Consider the following 11,358-nt stretch of genomic DNA (forward strand, 5'->3'; position numbering starts at 1 on the left):
GCCTTAGACACGAAGCACATAGAGTTACACATCCTGACCACCCGGCCCATTGAAAAAATAAATTTGAAAACGTCAAGAAATGAATGGTGACACAAACAACTTGGTTTACGGCATACCTCTTCATCACTAGTCAATTAGAACCGTATATTATGAGTGATACCTACGTTACTAGGGCTGTATTTGCACGAGACCTTCAACATGAAATTAATTAGCATATAGCATTATAAAAAATAGTACAGTCATTGGCTTCATACAGGTATCGGTGCTTTAAATTTTCACATTTTCACTGTTTGGTCGGTTTTTCCAGTTTAAAAATACATACATCACTGATACATACGTTACCAAGATATAAGTAACAATGGCTTTAGAGCTTTCCTTTAGAACTATTCTTGCTTCCAAATTTAAAAGACGTCATTGCTGTTTAGATTTTAACTTGTAATAAGACGTAGTATCATGTTTCCACCGCTTCCTTGATTAGACTCGAATTTTGATACCCTTTGATACGTAGAGCTTGTCAGCATTTCAACAGAAACTCCGAGGTAAGTATTTGATATGATGGTTATTACATTATCCCTTAGTAAATGCAAAAAAACCATTTACTCTGCCGTGAAGGGTTCATAATTTTCGCCTAGGTCTCTTTACAAGATGATACCTACGTTACAAGTAATAACGTAGGAGTAATGAAGGTATCACCAGTTTCAGTGTCTATTTTAAGGTGTATATAGTGCATTACGCTGCTGTTATATGACGTTATATAGCAGGTATTGAATTACTCAGGTGTAAATATATAACCTGTGAACAAACACAATAAATATACAAGTAAAAAATTGTGTTATAAAAGAATGTATGCATATATCTAACTGTGTATCTAGCTAAACATTCAAATGCAGATCTTCAGCATGATAAATGGTAAACTTTAATTTCAAATGATAATGATGTTACATAGTTGAAAGCTTGATTTCTACAAATTCAGAAGTTGATAATTTGACAAATTCACAGTCACCAGTGTGTTGACAAGGTCTATGTCGTCTGCTGCTATTTATAAACTCTTTGCATCAGACTTGTGACTTTTGGGTATGTTGTCGTTTACATGTTGGCTTTGTATGTGGTTTCAAATTTAACTGAGTTAAGAGTATGGGCTGAAGCTTCAGTTAAAGTATGAATTAGTTTACGAGAAGATATGTTTCAGGAGGACGTCTGCTGTAGCTTTTCGTAAACGATACATGTATGTATATGTTACTCCTGGTGTTAGTTGAGGTTATTATTATTGATACAGTGGTGTGAACTGGTTTAAATGTTTCAGAACCGCCTTAGTTGCCATTTTCCTCGTAGCATTTTGTTAACATACTGTGTTAAAGTAAGCTGATTGTGCGTTATGCCTTCTGTTAAGACGTTTGGAAGTGTTACCTACGTTACTATGTCTGAAAGCATATCCAATGGGGCATGTCCAGTTTAATTCATATTTTGTTATCTGAACTAATCTCTTGTCAGGGACAGTGATTTATTTATGGAAAAATATAAGATTGTTTTTAAATTTTCAGACAAAATTACTTCTGTTCCAGATAAAATTCGAGTTTCGTTTTTATTCTCACTTAAAGGTAAGTGAAAATGATAGTCACTGATAAATGTATGGTAAAATGACTGATAAGGGTATTTAGGTCAGAGCGTCTTCTTAAATGCCATTTTTAAAGGCCATGCTACTTTTTAAAATTGATAATTTATTTATGTTGCTAAAAATTGATACTTACGTGTAATTGACAATACACACTTGAGATGTTTCATGTTCAAAAACAACATGTTGCATTTTGTTTCTGGCAATAAAACATTAATCTGTCGATATGTCTTTAAATTTAATCAGAGACAACACTCTTCTGTTGTGTGAATTGATTGAAATGTCAGGGGAAAGTATATTAAGTCGCTTTAGTGATCTACCAAGATTGATTGATTGGATTTTTTAAAGACAATATAACCAATACTTCCGTGAATACATATAAACAGCTTCAACGCCAGTCGGGTATAAGCACATAGCAAACATAATATATTTGATGAAGACGCTATTGAAAACCTGTAACATAGGTATCTGAGAGATTGTTTCACCCAGATGGGTCCTCTATTCACAACATCACAGCATCTTCAACATCGAACTGGTGTGGTGCAAAATTTGGGAAATCATACTTCATATGACCCTTTATCAGAAAACCAAACCAATTCGAGTCAACTGAAAAGTAAGTTTTCCACTTTTTTTAGAATGCGTTTGCACCTTATTAGTGAGAACGGGTGTTAAGATAGTTTTCTTAAGCTTCATTTGTTCTGCTTTCCCAGCACCTTTGATAGCTAAGAATTGTGTGACAGGTTATCTTGTTCAATATGTCTAACATACACAATTTCCTCTTCAATAACCGAACTATCAGTACTCCCATCAGTCTAAATGGAAAAACAACCAGATTTCTTTACATCATCAATCATAATTCCAGAAATTTCCTGGGCTGTAAAGTCAATAAATGTTTTTGCTTGTTTGTCATTTGCATAAGTGTTTTGTTTTGGAGATTAAATGACTAAAGGTGAGTTATGTCTCTAAAAAATTAGGCTTGCGATAAGGGCACCGAGAATATTTTTTATCCGTGCCATTTCAACATTTACCGTGTCATGGCACCCTAATATATGAGGTATTTCGAACCCTGCAGGACATAGATATGCTACTACCACTACAACACTGAGGTGCATGACAATAATTTAAACATCACAGTGAACATATCACTGGCTCTCTGAAAGCCTTTAATGACAATACATGAACGATAAACAAGCAAGTTCGTCGGATATTTTCTTAATGAAAGTTACATATTTTTCACGTCTGTACTGTTGGTTATCATACAAATGTAATCTTCATTTTATGGAGGAAATAAAGAATATCTATCTATCAAGGAACTCTGGGCAGAAGAGTGATTGGCTTGCTACAACCATGACATGTACATTGTGATAAAGGCTTTGATAAACACTGGCACCTAATATCTTCTTACTCATCCATAAGAAAAACACACAATTCTCTTCATTTTACCTCCGATGAAAACTTGAACAATGACTTAATCTTTTCAGAGTTTTGGTTCTTCCATGCTTGCTGTGAGGAACTCTATGGTTTGGTTTCAGAATTGAACTGTTCATGAGCAAAAGCTGTAAAACCAAACTCAGAATTTAATTCATGCATGACTTATAAACAGGCAGAACGGTCAACTTACAGCCCTTTTATGTATTACATAATCTTTCAGAGACCTTAACCAGTTCAAAGTGTAACCTGTTAGTTATTTTACATGTTAAACAATGCTATTACTAAAGGTATCTGAAACTGCTCTCGTAATAAATAAAGTTGTACAATTGTACATTTCTACCAGCGTATAGAAAAGTTATCCTCACAGATAGGAAAAGATGCATTCTTTACGATAGTACTGATTGCATGTCATAGGTCATCATCGAAGGAGCTGTTAAGAGTGTGATGTCACACAGAACATGGCATCACTCATGAGATGTGTAACAGCTCGTTTGGTAACAAATGCACCAAAAGAACATAGATTAAGGGAAATAAAATTCAACATATGAAACAATCAAATTAGGTTGTTTCTTTACTGAATACAAATTTGCTTATCAAGGATTATAATTTCAACAGTTTTACTTGTTTTCAGTGCTATTCTCGCTGTGTTTGAGCAAACAACTATCGGAGGATAGAAGAATGACAAGCTATCTATTATCCCAAAGAATACTAATAAGACGTACAGCCAAACAGAAATGTTTTTGTTTGTTGATTAATGCATACAAGACTATCAGAGATTTCAGGAAAACAAACAGGTAATAACAACACAATTCAATAACATGTGTAATCTGAGATAAATTATCAGTAGACATGATAAGTAACCATCTATATTGTATAGTGGGTTCTGCCAACCATAGTTTTAATACAGATATAGAGATTACTGAGTGTATATATATGTTCTTGTAAACTAAGCTGGTGCCATGATCAACTGAAATTGAAATTGATTAATTTATCAGAAATTATATATTCCAATACTGAGTTTTTTAATTGCAGTTTTTAGTATACATTTTGAAAAATAGTAGCACTTCAGAATAATTGCTTTCCATATCTGGAACAGTTTGATCAGTAACCATTGAGGCCTTGCTGCAGGCAATGAATGAAAACAAAATGCAACCAAACAAGTTATATGTACAATATCAGTCAGTTACCATTTTTGGTTAATATATCCGTCAATATCCAAAGAGGGTCAATATCCCATACATCTTAAGCTGCAGAAAGAGACTTGTTCAATGTCCCTTATCTTTGTAACAAATACATGTATAAAAATATCTCAGCATTTCATGATAATATAACTCATGCTGGTCTCTCACATGATTGTTTGTTTCAGCTGTTTCACATCAGTGTCATTGGTCACCTGAGATAGTGACACCTATCTTTAAGGTTCTTTAAAAAATATAATTTAGTCAGACAACAATGAACAATCATTCAACCAACATGTACTACCAGCTAATCCTTTGGACAAAGTATATTGTTTTTTCATAGGCACCAAGATGTTCTGTCTGCTATGGTAAACCTACAGACATAAACATTTGTTACGAATCAACTGTGCAAGATAACAGTGATTAATGAATCAATGTATGATTAGTTAATCCAGAACATAATCCATTTAACAAGTTTTTCTGCAACACAACTAGCCAATCAGTCAGTTCTCACAGGTTGTGCTGCCAAGTATGTATTACATAACATGCAAGACATTTACTACATCAAACCTTTTTATAACCCAATCTCAGATTGAATAATTGCACCAGAGATGACAAATGCCATGTATGAACCACCTTAGAGGATGAACTTTATAAAGTTATTTGCGAATGCTGCCACCTCTATAATTAATACATGTACTTGTAATGAAGTCATTCATTTTGCATCAAGTGAATGAATGGCCCTTAAACAAGTGTTGGGCTGATGCGATAAAACACAGATGACAAGAAGGAAGTAGAAATTGTTTTATTACATGCAATTTACCTGGTAAAGTAAGGGCTGTTACTGCTTTTGAGTACATTGATTAAACTTCATTGTTGCAAAATAAATATGTGCACATAATTGCTGTATTATTTAGCACATAATTGTCCATTACACACTAATATAAGTTTGAAAGGTGAAAGGGTTTGGTAAGCAAATATGAGAATTCAAGGGGATTCCCATGTTTGACAACGAAGTTCTATCTTATTAGTCAGAAACCCAGTTGTTGAGCATCCAAATTGGCATCCAGTAACTGCAAGTGCTCATTAAAATGATTGGACTACTAAAAGTTTTGAGTTTTGTTTCCCTTTAAACCAAATATTACAAACAACATGACATTCCATATCAACATTACAACAATCTAGTCGAGGTCCCCATCTTCAACAGCTGTTTAAATAATTAAATATGACAGAAGAGATTCCTCTGTAAACAAGCCCGGCAGTGAGAAGTGTCACATGAAAAGTGGGTGATACTGATAGGACATATTGGCTTGTCAACCCGGAGAACAGGGTTGTACTCCTTATACTCAAATTGATTTTACAGAATTAACTATCATATTAGGTATATTTATATTAAAAAATCATGTGCTTGGTTCAGTTGTGTGTCTTCCTCTGTGATGCTGATCCCCTATCATTGTGACGCTGAATAACGCTATCACCTAACTGTACCTACTCGTTTAGATTTTACAGACGCTTCAACAAATATTAACATACAATACTTCCTCTTTTCGCCTCCTATGTTTCAGACATTTAACTTTAAATGCTGCAAACATTACACGATAAACAACAAAAATCAGCCAACAGGTGACACTCCAAGCTGATCAGCACGCTATGGGTAGTTCTTTCCCGAAGAGCACTCGTGATAGGGGATTTTGTCACTTGTGACAGCGACTGCCCATATTGATATCAGTTTACGAACTCGATTAATAGTGTTCGATCCCGATACGTCACGAATGATGACCCCCGACAACACCATTATCATTCGATATGGAAGCGGCTATGGTTTAGAAGGTTAGTAGAGGTTCTGAAAGGGTCACGATTACAAAAATACGAACCACCCAAGGTTTGTTGTGGTCCTACTCAAGCCGCCATGACACTGACGTCACTTCGGATAAAATCCGGAAAATAATATTTCATGGACGTAACTTCCTAGGGTGTCTGCGTTACGAACATAAAAAGTTACACGTTCACAACTGCCCCAAAGCAAATCAAAATTAAATGGTTAGTCTGATTACAATTATGTTAGTAATTATGTTAATTACGTATTGGGCTAGTTCATCCAAAGAATAATTGTTAAGTTAGGTCTAATTAAATGACTGATATTTCTGTAATTATTTGGTGTATTCAGCGCATTATACAATTTGATTTGATTTGATTAAAGGGTTAGCATCGCAAGTGTGTTCTTATACAGAGATCTATTTTGTGGCTACAGGTCTATATCAAAATAAAATACATGTAAGTAAACCATTTTGTGAATGCCTTATAGCTCGATCAACTTCTTGCATAGTCAAGTTCGAGGCTACATGCAAAGCCAAGCATTCCATATATATTCACCAAGTAACCCTGTCCAAACTTAGTCTCTTCAAACTGGTTGACTCCATATTGTGGGCTAGGTGGTCAGTCTCTGTGAAATTTACACGACGGGGGGTTGATGGCCTCATTGTGTTTGTTCATGGTCAGGTACGTTTATTCTGATCCGAGTTATAAATTGGAGATCCCCACGTAAATAATCTAAAAATAGATACAAATAATTGTTGAATGTCATTGTCCACGTGCATGTAAACAGATTGCTATTAATAACCTATCACTACCTATCGGTACAGAAGAGAAGATATTTTGTTTTGGTCCAACATTTGGGTACGAGTTCGCCAAAAACGTTTCGGGAACAACAGAGTGAGTGAGTATGGTTTTACGGCGCTTATAGAAATATTCCCGCAATATCCTGGCGGTGAACACCAGAAATGGGCTTCACCCATTGTACCCATGTGGGAATCGAACCCGGGCCTTCGGCGTGACGAGCTCACGCTTTAACCACTAGACTACCTCACCGCCCCTTTTGGGTACGAACCTCCGTTGTAATGGTTAGCCCTCTTCCCAACAAGGCAATATGTTGCTGAACAATTATTGGGGTGTGTGGGAGTTTCTATGGAGATACAACGATGTTCGTTCCCCCTGAACAACTTCACTCTACAATTGTTCATGAATTTTTCACTTTTCTGTTTTGACTTTCTATCGGAGAAAAGGTGTACATTTCCACGGAATTCAATGCGTTTTTTACCTGAAATAATATTATATGTAAAAATAAAATCCTCCCGCCCGACCCATATTTTTTTAATAAGTGATAAGAACCAAGATTATTGTATGTGGCCTTAAGTACTCACGGAAATACACTGTTTTTCGGCGTTTATTTCGTAGTTTTGAACACAAGTAAAGTTTGATTGTTAAATATTCTATGACTATAGTTTTTCTGAACGTTTGTTTTTAACACTTTTTGTAAAATCAATAAATAAATGAGTTTACAGGAGAGAAAATCGTGTCATTTTTACCCCTTGAACTTTCATCAAAGTAAAAATGGACGTTTCCGTACATAATATGTTTTATGAAAAACGTCATATATCATTCATCCGTTATTTCTTTTGTCCTAATTGATATACAAAATACTTGATTTAGGGAGTTTGGGAGATGCCTGTACTCTTGTTGAAAGTGTACTATTTTACGAGTTATTCATACAACTCTAAACAGTGCTGCAGGTAGTTGTTACCACCCTAGTTATAACACGTTTCTAAATTTGTTGATAGTATGCAAAGTTTTGTTATTTTTACCTATAAAATGGTATTTTGGATGACTAAAGGCCAATTTAAAAGGCCTAGTTGGGAAAAAAACATAGTCTTTTTAATATTTGATAAAACTACCTATTTTAATGAAGTGATAAACAACTAAACGTCAAAAACCATTTTATTCCTGTTTCATAGATACTGCCGATACCACCAAGTACCTGGGGTTAACATCTCTAGTGACCTTTCCTTGAATACTCACATTCACATTCAAGGCCACCAGGACTGCAGGTATCCTTTTAATATTTGATAAAACTATCTATTTTAATGAAGTGATAAACAAATAAACGTCAAAAACCATTTTATTCCTGTTTCATATAGATACTGCCGATACCACCAAGTACCTGGGGTTAACATCTCTAGTGACCTTTCCTGGAATACTCACATTCACATTCAAGGCCACCAGGACTGCAGGTATCCTTTTAATATTTGATAAAACTATCTATTTTAATGAAGTGATAAACAAATAAACGTCAAAAACCATTTTATTCCTGTTTCATATAGATACTGCCGATACCACCAAGTACCTGGGGTTAACATCTCTAGTGACCTTTCCTTGAATACTCACATTCACATTCAAGGCCACCAGGACTGCAGGTATCTTGGGGTGCAATCTCAGGGCTAGACTAACAACTAGTCTCTGAAATGAACATATTTTACTGAAAAAAGTTCATAGTAAAAAAAAAAATATATAATGAAAAGGAGCCCTGAGACTTTCTTCCAACAACTAGTCTCTGAAATGAACATATTTTACTGAAAAAAGTTCATAGTAAAAAAATATATATATAATGAAAAGGAGCCCTGAGACTTTCTTCCAACAACTAGTCTCTGAAATGAACATATTTTACTGAAAAAAGTTCATAGTAAAAAAATATATATACAATGAAAAGGAGCCCTGAGACTTTCTTCATTTTCAGAAGCTGAGGAAATCTAGACTTGCCACATTTTCTCGACTTGCGTGGGATTTCTTGGATATATTTGCTTCAGGGTCTGTACGACAGACTATCTCAGGGCTTGTCCTGAGCCAGTGAGGGTATGCGCCTATACCACCATAGCCCGCCCTATAGTATGCTTCGACAGCTTAGGATCTCACCTACAGAACTATATCAACATCATGGAGAGAGTACAGAGGCAGGCAGCCAGGTGTATAACTACACTGAGCGTGACCAAGGATACGTCACCGCCATGCTACACCATCTTGGATAGAAAACGCTTCAAACCAGGGGAGCCAGGGCCAGAGCCGCTTTCTTCAAAAAGATTATCAACAGCATCATTAATACTGACCTTCACAATTATACTCAAGAAGTTGATGCGCGCACGAGAGGATGATCCAATAACAACATAGCACAACTAGGATTGCCTCCAGGGCAATACTGGCGGTCTTCAGACTTCCGCCATACACCCCCCGTGGCTACCTTCACTTGTACTGTTTCTTTGGACGCCAGCTGGAGCGTCCATTACAGTGTTTATGAGATGAATTTGGCATTGAGTCAATGCCTCTTACACAAACGGAAAATTCCCAAACTGCAGAAAAACAAACAGGAAGGCACAGTCAAACAAACCAAAGGTATTGAGCAATATATACAGACATATACTAAAGGAGAGATGCAAAAGTCCTTTCTTTCAGGGAGGGAACTATTTCTGTGGCCTTAGTGGGCACTGGAAAAGCAGGACGTCGGCAGTGTTGCTAGATTTTACGACACTTCCTCCAGCTAAAAAATGCGAAATCCTAATGTCCCTCACTGTTTGTGGCGTAATTGTGGCGTAACTATTGACTTTTACATAATAATAATGTGAAGCAAAATTGTTCTACATTTTATTGTCTACAGTTTGGTACCTTCAAACATGAAATCCATTGTGTCTTCGCAGAGCTGTGAACCCTATAAAAATGCGTTTTGCCAAAAATTGACCAACTTCCAAGGACAATAACTCTGACACTATTTAAGATATCGACATGCATTGAACAGCCTAAGTAGTCCGGAGTGTGGGCTTTAAAACGATATATAGAACACTATTGTATTATTTGCCGTTCAGGAGCAGAAGATTGTTAAACACAGGCACCGTCAAAAAGGTGCGGAAATTTGCGAAATCGCGAAGGTTGTCTTTGAGTCGTAATGGTGACGTTATTATTGATTTTTACATAACCATGATGTGAAGCAAAAATGTTTCCCATTCAATTTCCTAGAGGTTGGTACTAGAAAAATGGAATCCATAGATTTTTCGCAGAGTTGAGACCTTTTTCTTAACCCTATGAAAATGCGTCTTAGAAAATTCACCGACTTCCAAGGGCGATAACTCCAAAACTCTTCAAGATATCGACATGCCTTGAACAAATTAAGGTGTCCAGAGTATAGGTTTTCCAGCGGTGTATCGAACACGATTGTACTATATGCCGTTCTGGAGAAGAAGATTTTTAAAGACAGGCACCGTCAAAACGCGGGAATCGGCAAAAAAATCAGTTTTTTCAAAATTGCGAAAAATTTCTTCTGCCGCGAAACTTCAGCTATGAGTTGAATCGATGGGGAATGATGTTGTCTACATTGAGTGAAAATTTGGTCAATTTATCTCTTATAAGTTTTGAGTTATTCAGGTGTAAAGATTTCGACATTTTGGGTTATCTGCCCTTACCGGAAGCCGGAAGTCTGGATTTTTTCGACTATGTATCAATTTCAGCATACAGGCTATCATCCCTGAAAGTTTCATGAAAATCGACCTAGCGGTTAGGTCAGGAGAGCTGTCACAAAAATTGTACAAATAATAATAAGAAGAAGAAGAATATTCGGATAATAACAATAGGTCTTCCAGACTTTCGTCTGAAGACCTAATTAAGGGGGGAATCAGAACTGTTCCTACAAGGCTTCCTTCCCAGGACAGTCAGCATGCGGAATGGCATCCCACCATCCATATCAGACTATCGCCCTCAATATCTGTGTTCCAGGCGTCGCTCATGGCTGAACACATATTTAAAGTCCTATAATATATGGAAAAGCACAAAAATATGTTGCGAGCGTACCCGCTTTTACAGAAAAATAAAAGCCACAAAAAGACTGCCTGTATGGTACCACTCTGGCGGGCAGCGCAGCACTCACAACGCTGGAGGGGTGGTGGGGTCGCCTTGTGGTTAAAGCGTTCGCTCGTCACGCTGAAGACCCGGGAGAGAAGTTATATTGCTAAACAGCAGGTATTTCTTTGAAAAAGGAGATAATTTACATATATTAGGTTTATCACATGAATCGAATGAACATATTTTATCACAAGTTGGAATCATGTGATATCCTTGTGGAATTAAACTGCAAATCTGAATAAAAGTTATCGAATGAATTGAATTACTCGAGAAAAAAGAAGAGGTTCGTTAGGTATCCATGCCCTTTCAACATCGAAACCAAAAAATTGTTTTCATTACTGTGATTAAATGTCCATCACTATTCCCGATTGCAGTACGTGCTGATTCATTCCGAGTGATATGTATGCTTTACATAAATAA

The 11,358-nt window shown here is 36.3% G+C and overlaps 1 protein-coding gene across 2 annotated transcripts in view; it reads right to left on the reverse strand.

Moving 5' to 3' along the window:
- LOC124278567 (max-like protein X) overlaps positions 1–6,157 on the reverse strand; it is a 35,074-nt gene extending 28,917 nt beyond the window's left edge. Inside the window, exon 1 of one of the 2 annotated variants that reach the window (XM_046714296.1) lies at positions 6,100–6,157. The gene's annotated coding sequence lies outside the window, so the exon portion shown is untranslated. Of the gene's footprint in view, positions 1–6,095 lie in introns of both variants that reach the window. The other variant, XM_046714297.1, reaches the window with a different exon arrangement.
- Positions 6,158–11,358: the final 5,201 nt, after the last annotated feature.

Source organism: Haliotis rubra, unplaced genomic scaffold (assembly GCF_003918875.1).
Source record: "Haliotis rubra isolate DU_JTF1 unplaced genomic scaffold, ASM391887v1 Scf24, whole genome shotgun sequence".
Classification (NCBI taxonomy): Eukaryota; Metazoa; Mollusca; class Gastropoda; order Lepetellida; family Haliotidae; genus Haliotis; species Haliotis rubra.